This window comes from Microtus pennsylvanicus, chromosome X, assembly GCF_037038515.1.
Source record: "Microtus pennsylvanicus isolate mMicPen1 chromosome X, mMicPen1.hap1, whole genome shotgun sequence".
NCBI classification, from domain to species: Eukaryota; Metazoa; Chordata; class Mammalia; order Rodentia; family Cricetidae; genus Microtus; species Microtus pennsylvanicus.
The window spans coordinates 16,157,289-16,166,553 of NC_134601.1; positions in this window are offsets into that span (position 1 = coordinate 16,157,289).

Here is a 9,265-nt window from a genome sequence, read left to right on the forward strand (position 1 = left end):
AAACCCTCTGATCACGAAAGACATGAGGCACGTGGAAGCATGCCTTCCTGGAAATGCGGCATTATCATTTCTGTTCTCTGAGTGGCCTTGTTTTGCAGCTGATAAATCAGTGTCCTAAACACTGAATAATCCAGCCCACAGTCAGCAACAGAAATGTGTGGCCCTTTCAAGATGTCTCCAGATCTCTGGCTGCCCCAAATGCTGCCTGTGCAGAGTCCTGCCTCTTCTGAGTGCCTGTGGCTGCAAAGCTCCTCTGGGGGAAAACTGAGAATACTTGGCCCAGTGACAGCATTGGCCTGTAAGAAGTACTGAGAGGACACAGCAAGCATGAATTCAGGCCACAAGCAAAAGACTCAGCCACCCCTGAGCGTCAGGGGACCTGGAGACAGACTGTAAGCCAAGGGGCAACATAGGACAATCATTAAGCGTTGGCTATCTGGCGCCAAAGTCCCTGGGCTCAACCCATGGCTCCACTACTTGTTAGCTATGGGATGTTGTACAGGTCAGCAAGCCATTTAGGCTGTCAGTGCCTCAGTACCCCTATCTGTCAAATGGAAAAAAGAAAATATTATGTTATGGGGCTTTGTGAAAAGTGAAAAAACAAATACATTCTTGAAAATTAAAGCTAGCCAGGCAGGGGACTGCAGAGATGGCTTAACAGTTAAGAGCACCAGGGAACCAGGGTTTGGTTCTCAGCAATCATATGTGGTAGCTTATAATCTCCTGAGAATGCAACTCTGATGCCTTCTTCTGACATCCATGGGTACCAGAACACATAGAAAGACACATGTGGCATATATATATATATATATATATATATATATAGAGAGAGAGAGAGAGAGAGAGAGAGAGAGAGAGAGAGACAGACAGACAGGCAGAGAGGCAGAGATAGACAAAGAGAGAGACAGAGAAAGAGACACAAAGAGAGACAGAGAGACAGAAATTTTTAAATAGATCTTTTAAAAGGAGGGCTGAAGATATAGTTCAATGGGTAGAATGCTTGGCCAGCATGGGCAAAGCCCTGGTTTCCAGCCCAAGTACTACAGAAATTGGGTGCACTGACTTTTGCGAGTGACTCTTCCTGGGGAAACCAGTCACAAAGTCTACTTATGTCATCTAGGGGATGAACAATAGACCAACATTACTATTCTACCAGTGTTCAACTTGGTCAACCGTGGAGTTTATGGGGGTTACTTCCAGGAGCATGGATTACTTAACAGCAGCTGAATTTCCAAAAACTCTACTCCAGCACTCAGTGCCAACACTCAAATACTGTAACCCTAGAGCTCTTTTCATGACTTAGAGGCAGCTGGTTAAGTTGGAGGATCTCCTTTCTCAGCAATCGTCCACTGCTTCCAGAGCTTCTAGAAAGACCTGATGAGTCTTATCAGTTTGGGTTCCCCAGTTCGCGTTAGGTTGTTTACATCCAGAGTCATATGAGCCTGCCCCTCCCTCCAGAAGGGAGTTTAAACTAGGAGAGAATTGGTACAATGTATCACGTGCCTACAGTCTCCGAACTAGGCAACTGTGGGCAAGAAGTTCAAGGTCAGTTCAATGATCCTCCCTGTTCTGTTCTATAAGCGTTAATATTGCCACGCGAGCTGGGCAGACAGAGAAAGTATCACAGACTCCTTTTAACCTTGAAGGAGCACAGGAAGCTAAGGTACTCCTGTGCCATGACATCTTTCTCAGATGCTACTTAGGTATTTTACAAATCAAGACTATATTGGGAAGAAATAGCAAAAGAGGAGTTGGGTAGCCTTCCTACCTTGAGTATCACTCATTTGAAAGCTGTCTCCTTAGGTCACCAGCCTTTCCCTCCAGGGCTCACCTGGGGCCCAGCATGCTACCAGCATGGCCTTGGCTTTGTCCTCATCTTCACTCAGGGTTGGCCTTTTAGGCACAGCATTCTTGGTGCTTTCCAAGAGTCTGTGCCCATCATGCCTGAGGACAAAGTCTCACACCTCACTTCTATGTATGTGCTCTCTGCAAGGGGAGCTCGCTACTGTCGTCAGTTTGGCTCTTCCTTCTCATCTGAGATGATTCACAGTTTGGAAGGTATGATGTCCTCCCTTGAGCAAAATGTCTCAGTAAAACAAATTATTAATGTGCTTTTCTTATTTCCATTCCCTTGTCAGTGATATTCTGTCCACGGTATTTCCAAGGCACTATTCTCTGAAAACATCCTCAGACAACGTGAAGTTTAAAATGATCACAGGAAGGGATATAAGAAAAAAAGCCAGCTTTTGACATTTTAATATTGTCTGTGGCAATACAATAGTTTTGAAAGTTATGCTTTAGCTACTGAGATAAGATTAGCCTTTGGTTACTGTGATGGACGCTTTTATGTATTACCTGAAACAGGTTCATTCCACTAGTCATTCCATCAAACACTAATCTAGGTATTGGGAAGGCAGTTTGTTTCTATGGGTAGGATCTACAAGCCAATCATTTTAAGTAAAAGAGATAACTAATCCTCAGGAATGTGGGCCTCAGCTATCACTTGAGAAGACTCAAGAACGGGCTGACAACCCAGCTGCAGCCCAGTGGCAAAATGCTTTCCTGGAGTGTAGAAAGCCCTAGGCTTGCTCTCCAACACTGAAGGGGAAAGACTTAGAAACAAGGACCAACTTCTCCTTGAAGAAGAAGAAATTCCGTCTCCAACATAGAAGTGTCAATTGCTGTCCGAGTTCCATAACAGCTACCTGCCTTGTAGGTATTGAACTTCATAGTCCAATCCTCACAATTACATAGCCGTACCCTATTATAAATTTGTGGCATATCTATATATGCAAACATACACATATGTGAGTATATGTACATATGTATCCTCACATATGTGTTCATGCATGTGTGCATGGATGATGAACTCTCAACAGCTGCGATTATCTGCACGAGACCTGCACAAGACTAGATCCACCCATATTCCACTATGGAAGGAGAGGGTCTCATGAGGTCATACCTCTTCCTGAGAATCTTAGGCAGTTAAATGATTGTCAGAGACAGTGGAGACACTGGGAATGAGTCCATGCTCCCATTAAATAATCCCTCACCCACAGTCCTATAAGTAACCCTAATGAAACTCATTAGGTCACCAAGATAGAGGGGTAGAAAATAGAAAAGGAGCTACTTGGGAAGAGGTAGGAAATCAGTGGGAGTGGAACAAGTACAAGAAAAGGGAATGCAGGATTAATGTGATAAAAATGTAATGATAAAACCCACAATTATAAATAATTAATGAATATAAAACTTTCAAATATGGGGTTATACAAGGAATATTGAAGTCACTCTCCTCTTTCCATGGTTCACTATCCCAACTCACAGCAAATTAAAAATTCCCAAGGGAGTGCACCGTCTGTGTCAGGATGGAAAGTGGCATGGGGGATGGGCAGAGGCTCTGCCAAAATTGTCTGCCAAAAATGCCTTGGTGCTAACAATCTAAGATGGGGATGTTTTGTCTTGTTCTATCCCAAGGTAAAGGAACTGTACAACTAGCCCCAGAGCTTCAGCAGGCAAGGCAGCTTCAAACCAGCCTACCACATCTGCAGTTACAGCAGCATTGCTGGGATCCTTGAACATCTGCGAGAGGCCAGAAGATCCTCCTGTGACTTCTGCCTCCACTTGAGATGGCTTCAGAAACCCAGATTTCCCTTAAGAGGCTACACAGTAGGACACATGACGAAGTATAGAGGACGCTTTCTAAGCTTAAGTAGGCCCCTGGGACAATATACCTCAACTAGACACCACACAATAACAAATAAGAGGTCCAGTGCCAGAAATAAGTTACCTCTTTTGGAATTTTTGACCAATGTGGTCCCATAGATCCCTTAAATGTTACAAGCTATTGTCACCATTCAGGCCCTTCTAGACACAGGTGAACCCAAGCAATCCAGAATGTTCTCTCAAGATCATTAGCCCCATAAAATTTCTAAACACAGTTTAAATAAGGTCACATTTACGGATTCTGAGTAGATCTATTTTAGGGAAGCAAAGTCAACATTAAACTAATGATAATGACTGCTTCTAGTCCTACTCCTGCTGAAATCACGTCTTCTCTAGAAAGATCCAGATGACTTACAAAACTCCACGGGCTCAGGCCTCGCTCCTCCTGTTTCATCTGCCCAGCTATCACCATTCCACTCCCAGTAGCATGTAGGCACTTGGGCTTGCTTTTGTTTCTGTGTGCCAGGCTCATTTGTACCCAGGACTTCTGAGCTTACTGGTTCCTTTACCTAGGATGCTCTTCTACACCCGCACATCACTCCATTCTTCATAGCATCCATATTTGTTTACCTTATATCTCAGCAAGGGCTTATCTAACCAGTTGACCTGTTTGTTTTCTACCACAACACATCACATCCACTTTCCATTTGGGAGTTTTATTTATCCCCAGTTTATTGTTCATCTCTCTGCCAGAATATAAAATCCATAAGAACTAAATACAATGACACATACCTGTAATTCATGCACTTGGGAGTATGAAGCAGGATGATCATGACATCTGTGCTATCCCAGGCTATGGAGTGAGCTCTAGGCCAGCCTGGGCTACATAGTAAAACCCTGTCTCAATTAATGAATTAGATTTTTAAAAAACTCAATGTGGGTAAAGGTTTGTGTTTTGCTTTTCCCATCAACATTTCTCTACAGTGTGAAAATGGTTTCTGGCCCATATTACTTACACAGCACTAGGTTGATAGGTAACAAATGCAGCCAGTGTAAAGATTGGACATGACATTTGTCCGTGAGAAAGCACAGAATAATTTTCAAGGGTTTGAAAAATTACTCAAAAGACATGAAAATATTCATTGTAGAGACATCTCTCCTTCAACTTTCTCAGTGGTTTTCATAGGGCAAAAGATATAGCCTCATGTGGGTATAGCATAGCAGAGCACAGCAGAGCATAGCATCAGGGGAAGTAATTTTCTCAGAAGAACTACCTAGCAATGGAATATTCCTGAAAGAGGCAGTCCCTACTTTTGTTCTCAGACATGGCTCAAAAGAAGAGGAATAATGCCATCATAAAATACAAACAACCCATTTAACAAATGGACAAAGGATTTGGATAGACATTACTCCAAAGTAGATAAGAAATTGTGCTAAGCACACAAAACGAGATTCAACACATTAAAGAAATGTACATCAAAATCACAATGAGATACCACCTCACAACCATTAGAATAGTAGTTATTGGGAAAGAAGAAGAGAAAAGAAGAAACAATTAGTGTTGGCAACGATGCAGAAAAATCAGAACCCTTGTACTTCACTGGCAGAAATGCAAAATGGTGCAGCCATATGGAAAAGCACCTAGCAGTTCCTCAATAAATTAATGTAGAAAGACCGTATAATCCAACAGTTTCTCTTGCAGCCGTATACAGAAGTGAAGTGCAAATAGTAGCTAAGTAAATCTTACATACAAATGTTAACAGCACCTTTATTTACAATAGTGAAAAGGGAGAAACAACCCCAATATGATTAATAGATGAATGGATAAATCTACAGACATCATATCCATGTAGGGAAACATTATTCAACCTTAAAGTGGAATGAGGTAGTGCTGCATACTACAATGTGGATGAACCCTGAGAAAAGCATACTACATGGGAAATGGTAGCCATGAAAGCCCACCAATTCCATTTGTATAAAATACCCACAAGAGGCAAAACCATACCAATTTAAAGCAGATTGGTAGTTACCAGGGTTAAGGAGTAGAAAGTATAGAAGAACCAAAACTAATGGTTTTGAGCTCTTCTTCGGAGTGGGGGTGGTGGCGGGGACAACAGTGGCCTGTTCTTAGACAGTAGTGATAATCATATACTGCTGAGAATGTCCTAAATGTCACTGAATTGGATACATTTTCCTAGTTACAATGGTAGGCTCTGGTTATGTGTATTTTAACATGATAATAAAACCCATAACTCTTACAGTCTTTCTACCCCTCTTTCTTGATAGTCCCTGAGCCTTGGGGAGAGGGAGTAACACCACTGACACTTATTCCCTGCATTTTGATTACCTTTAAAGAAAAACACTGATCCCAGAGCGTGGCTTCAAGGATGAAGTGAGATCTCCCACTGTAGGGAAAGCAGCTTGACCATGCCTGGGTACGTGGTTAACACTCTCTGAGTGACAGCCATTAGCATCTTATTATCACATGCTCCTGATGGTTCTAAAGTATACCTAAAACCACCAAGATCACTCCAAATATGGACAAAACTTGTACCTGGAGCTGTCATGCCTCCCATCACAAATTCTCAAAAGAATCTAACCAAAATCAATTTCATTCTTTGCTCTGGCAAGATTTAGGGATTGGCACACCCACCACACAGAGTTATGCTATGGTTCAGGAGATGTGGCTGGAACAAGAGGTCTAGCTGTGTTCTTGACATCTAGACACTTGGCCAGATTCTGTCTTCCTAGGAAGGCTATTTCTTGACACAGAATTGACTATTCTAATCAAGGCGCTCGCTCCAGTGCTCAAACTGTTAAATATAAATAGGTTAGTGCAGCGTGAACGTGGGACTGAAAGGAATTAAATGGGAGCACGTTTTCCTAAGAGGAGTCTAAAATAAGTATGCGGTTAGCGTGCAGAAATGGCAATAATAGAAACTCTGGGCTTTGACTGACACGACTGTGCCAAATGAGGCTCCACGTGGTCCCCAAAGCAATCCTCCTTCAAGACACAATCTGGAGGCTGCTGACAAATCCAGACGCGTGGCTGTTGAAGGAGCTTTGCACAGTTCCTGGCACCCGGCCACCCGCACGGCTAGCTTTACACCCGAAATAATTACACAGAAACTGTATTCTTTTAAACACTGCCTGGCCCATTAGTTCCAGCCTCTTATTGGCTAGCTCTTACATATTGATCTAACCCATTTCTAATAATCTGTGTAGTCCACGAGGTGGCTTACCAAGGAAGATCCTAACCTGCATCTGTGTCGGGTGGGAGAATCATGGCGACTCACTGACTCAGCTTCTTTCTCACAGCATTCTGTCCTGTTTACTCCGCCTACCTAATTTTCTGTCCTATCAAAGGGCCAAGGCAGTCTCTTTATTTAACCAATGAAATTAACACAAAACAGAAGACTCTCCCCCATCACATGGCCAGAACGAAATATTTCTCAGTTCAGGGAATGCTACCAGTGGGTGGGACAATAAAATGTGGTAAATGTGCCTTGGAGAACAGACTCTGGGTGTCACTAAGGGCACACTGGGCTTCTTCAGAAAAAATCATGGGGAGCCTCTACATGGGAACTCTAAAGCTTCTTAGTTGGAGAAAGGCTATAGAAGTAAAGTTAACATTCATAGCTCAGAACTACTTTGGACTTGACCAAGCGTAGTGAAGGGAACTTGGAGGAAATGGGGTAGAGATATGTGAAATAGTAGTGATCCCGACCAAAGATGCCCTGGGTGGGTGTCACCACAAGCAGGTGTTCAAGATTTCATTCCCCCATAGCATTGTGGGAGTGCAAGGTGAGAGTCTGTATGCACCTGGCCGTGTTCAACCAGGCAGGCCTAATGGCAAAATTTGAAAAACATCAGCGTGTTTTAATAAAAAAAATTAGCCTTGCAGCATCCCATAAATTTGAATCAACTTTTTCTCATTTCTGCTATTAGTTAAATTTTGCCTCCCTAAACATATATGATGATGTTCAACCCCTCCCCCCAGTATCTCAGAACATAAATTTATTTGGAAATAGGGTTTTCCAGATAAAAATAAGTTAAATTAGAACAAAGTCAAGTGCAACAGGGTGGTCATGAATGTGATGTGACTGGTGTCCTCCTGAACAGTTAGGGACACAGGGACAATGCCTTGTGTGGATTACAATTATACTGCCCAAACTGGAGAACAGCAAACACTACCAGAAAGCTATGGCTGAAGCACAGAACAAATTCTTGTTCAGCCCTTGGAGTGGACCTACCCTGCCAACATCTTCATTTCAGAATCTGGCTTTCAGAACTGGGAGCCAAATGCGTGTCTGTGGTTAAGCCCCAGTTTGTGGTACTTGGTTGCAGCAGCCAGAGAATATGAACATCACCAGACTCCAGGGTATGCCAACTCAGAGGAACAGGCTGTCCCTTACAGTCAGCCCATCTCTTGGGGTCATGGAGTGGCCAGGCTGGAAGGGCTGACCCAGAAGTTAAAATGGCTGTGGAGGGAGGAGAAGGGTGTTTCTCTGAGGCTGGCGACATCAGCACACAGTGTCTACATCACAATGCTCCTGGGCTTCTCCTCCACTGCCTCTCCTCCATAAAATCCCAGAGGCTCCTGAATTTCTGTTGTAGTTGACAGGAAGCTGGAGGGAAATTATGCATAGCTGGGTTCATGCAGTTCAAGAGCTGGCCTCCCTTTCCTGTGTAGGGAGAAGGCTATAAGAAGGACTAGGGAATATCTATGATCCACTAGCCAACAAACCAACCTCCTCAGTAGGGTCTTTTTGCCACTGGGAAGAATGACATGCAGACCTTGAGGATTGTCCATTTGTCTTGTTTTGATTTTCCCAAAAATTTAAAGTAAAATTGACCCTCCAGGAAGAAGAGTTGAAAGCTGTACAGATTCCAACTTAGAGAGGCCTGGTTCTCTATCAGGAAGCCATTTAACACTAACACATGCTTGCCACTTCCCCTGCTCCAGGTAGCAACGGGTGCCTGGAGCAAACTGCCCCCCAGACTCAAGCCTCTCTCCACCTCATGGCCACACCCACCTCAGACCTGGCACTGCTTCTTCCAACTGGTCCCATGCCAAATACTGACAGGCCCTGCATTTGTTTTCTGCCCATGAGAGGGCTCAAAGCCTTAAACCTCTGCTTGGTAGCAGCCCAGTCTGCAATTCTTCCAATGCCTGGCAATGAGCCCTGTCTACTACTATTTGGGATACCAGGGCTGTGACTAAGGACTAGAAACATTGAGAAATTTGTCATGACTCATCTCTGCTGACCTTGATATTTCATTTTTGTTGTGATTGTTGCATTTGTGTGCATATGGAAGCCACAGAAGGACATCCATCTTATTCATTTAAGACATGGTCTCTAGGGCCAGCGAAATGGCTCAACAAGTAGAAGCACTTGCTAGGCAAGTCTGACAACTGGAGTTCAATTCCCAGATCCCACAGTGGAAGGAGAGAACCAACTTATGTAAGTGGTCCTCTGACCTCAGTCTTCCTTTAAAAAGGACACACTACATCTTGCCTTGGGATTCAGCTAAGATCCTGTCTCTCATGGTATCTCTTAGGCTGGACTTCACTGCCTGCACACTAATCCAAGGCCCCTCT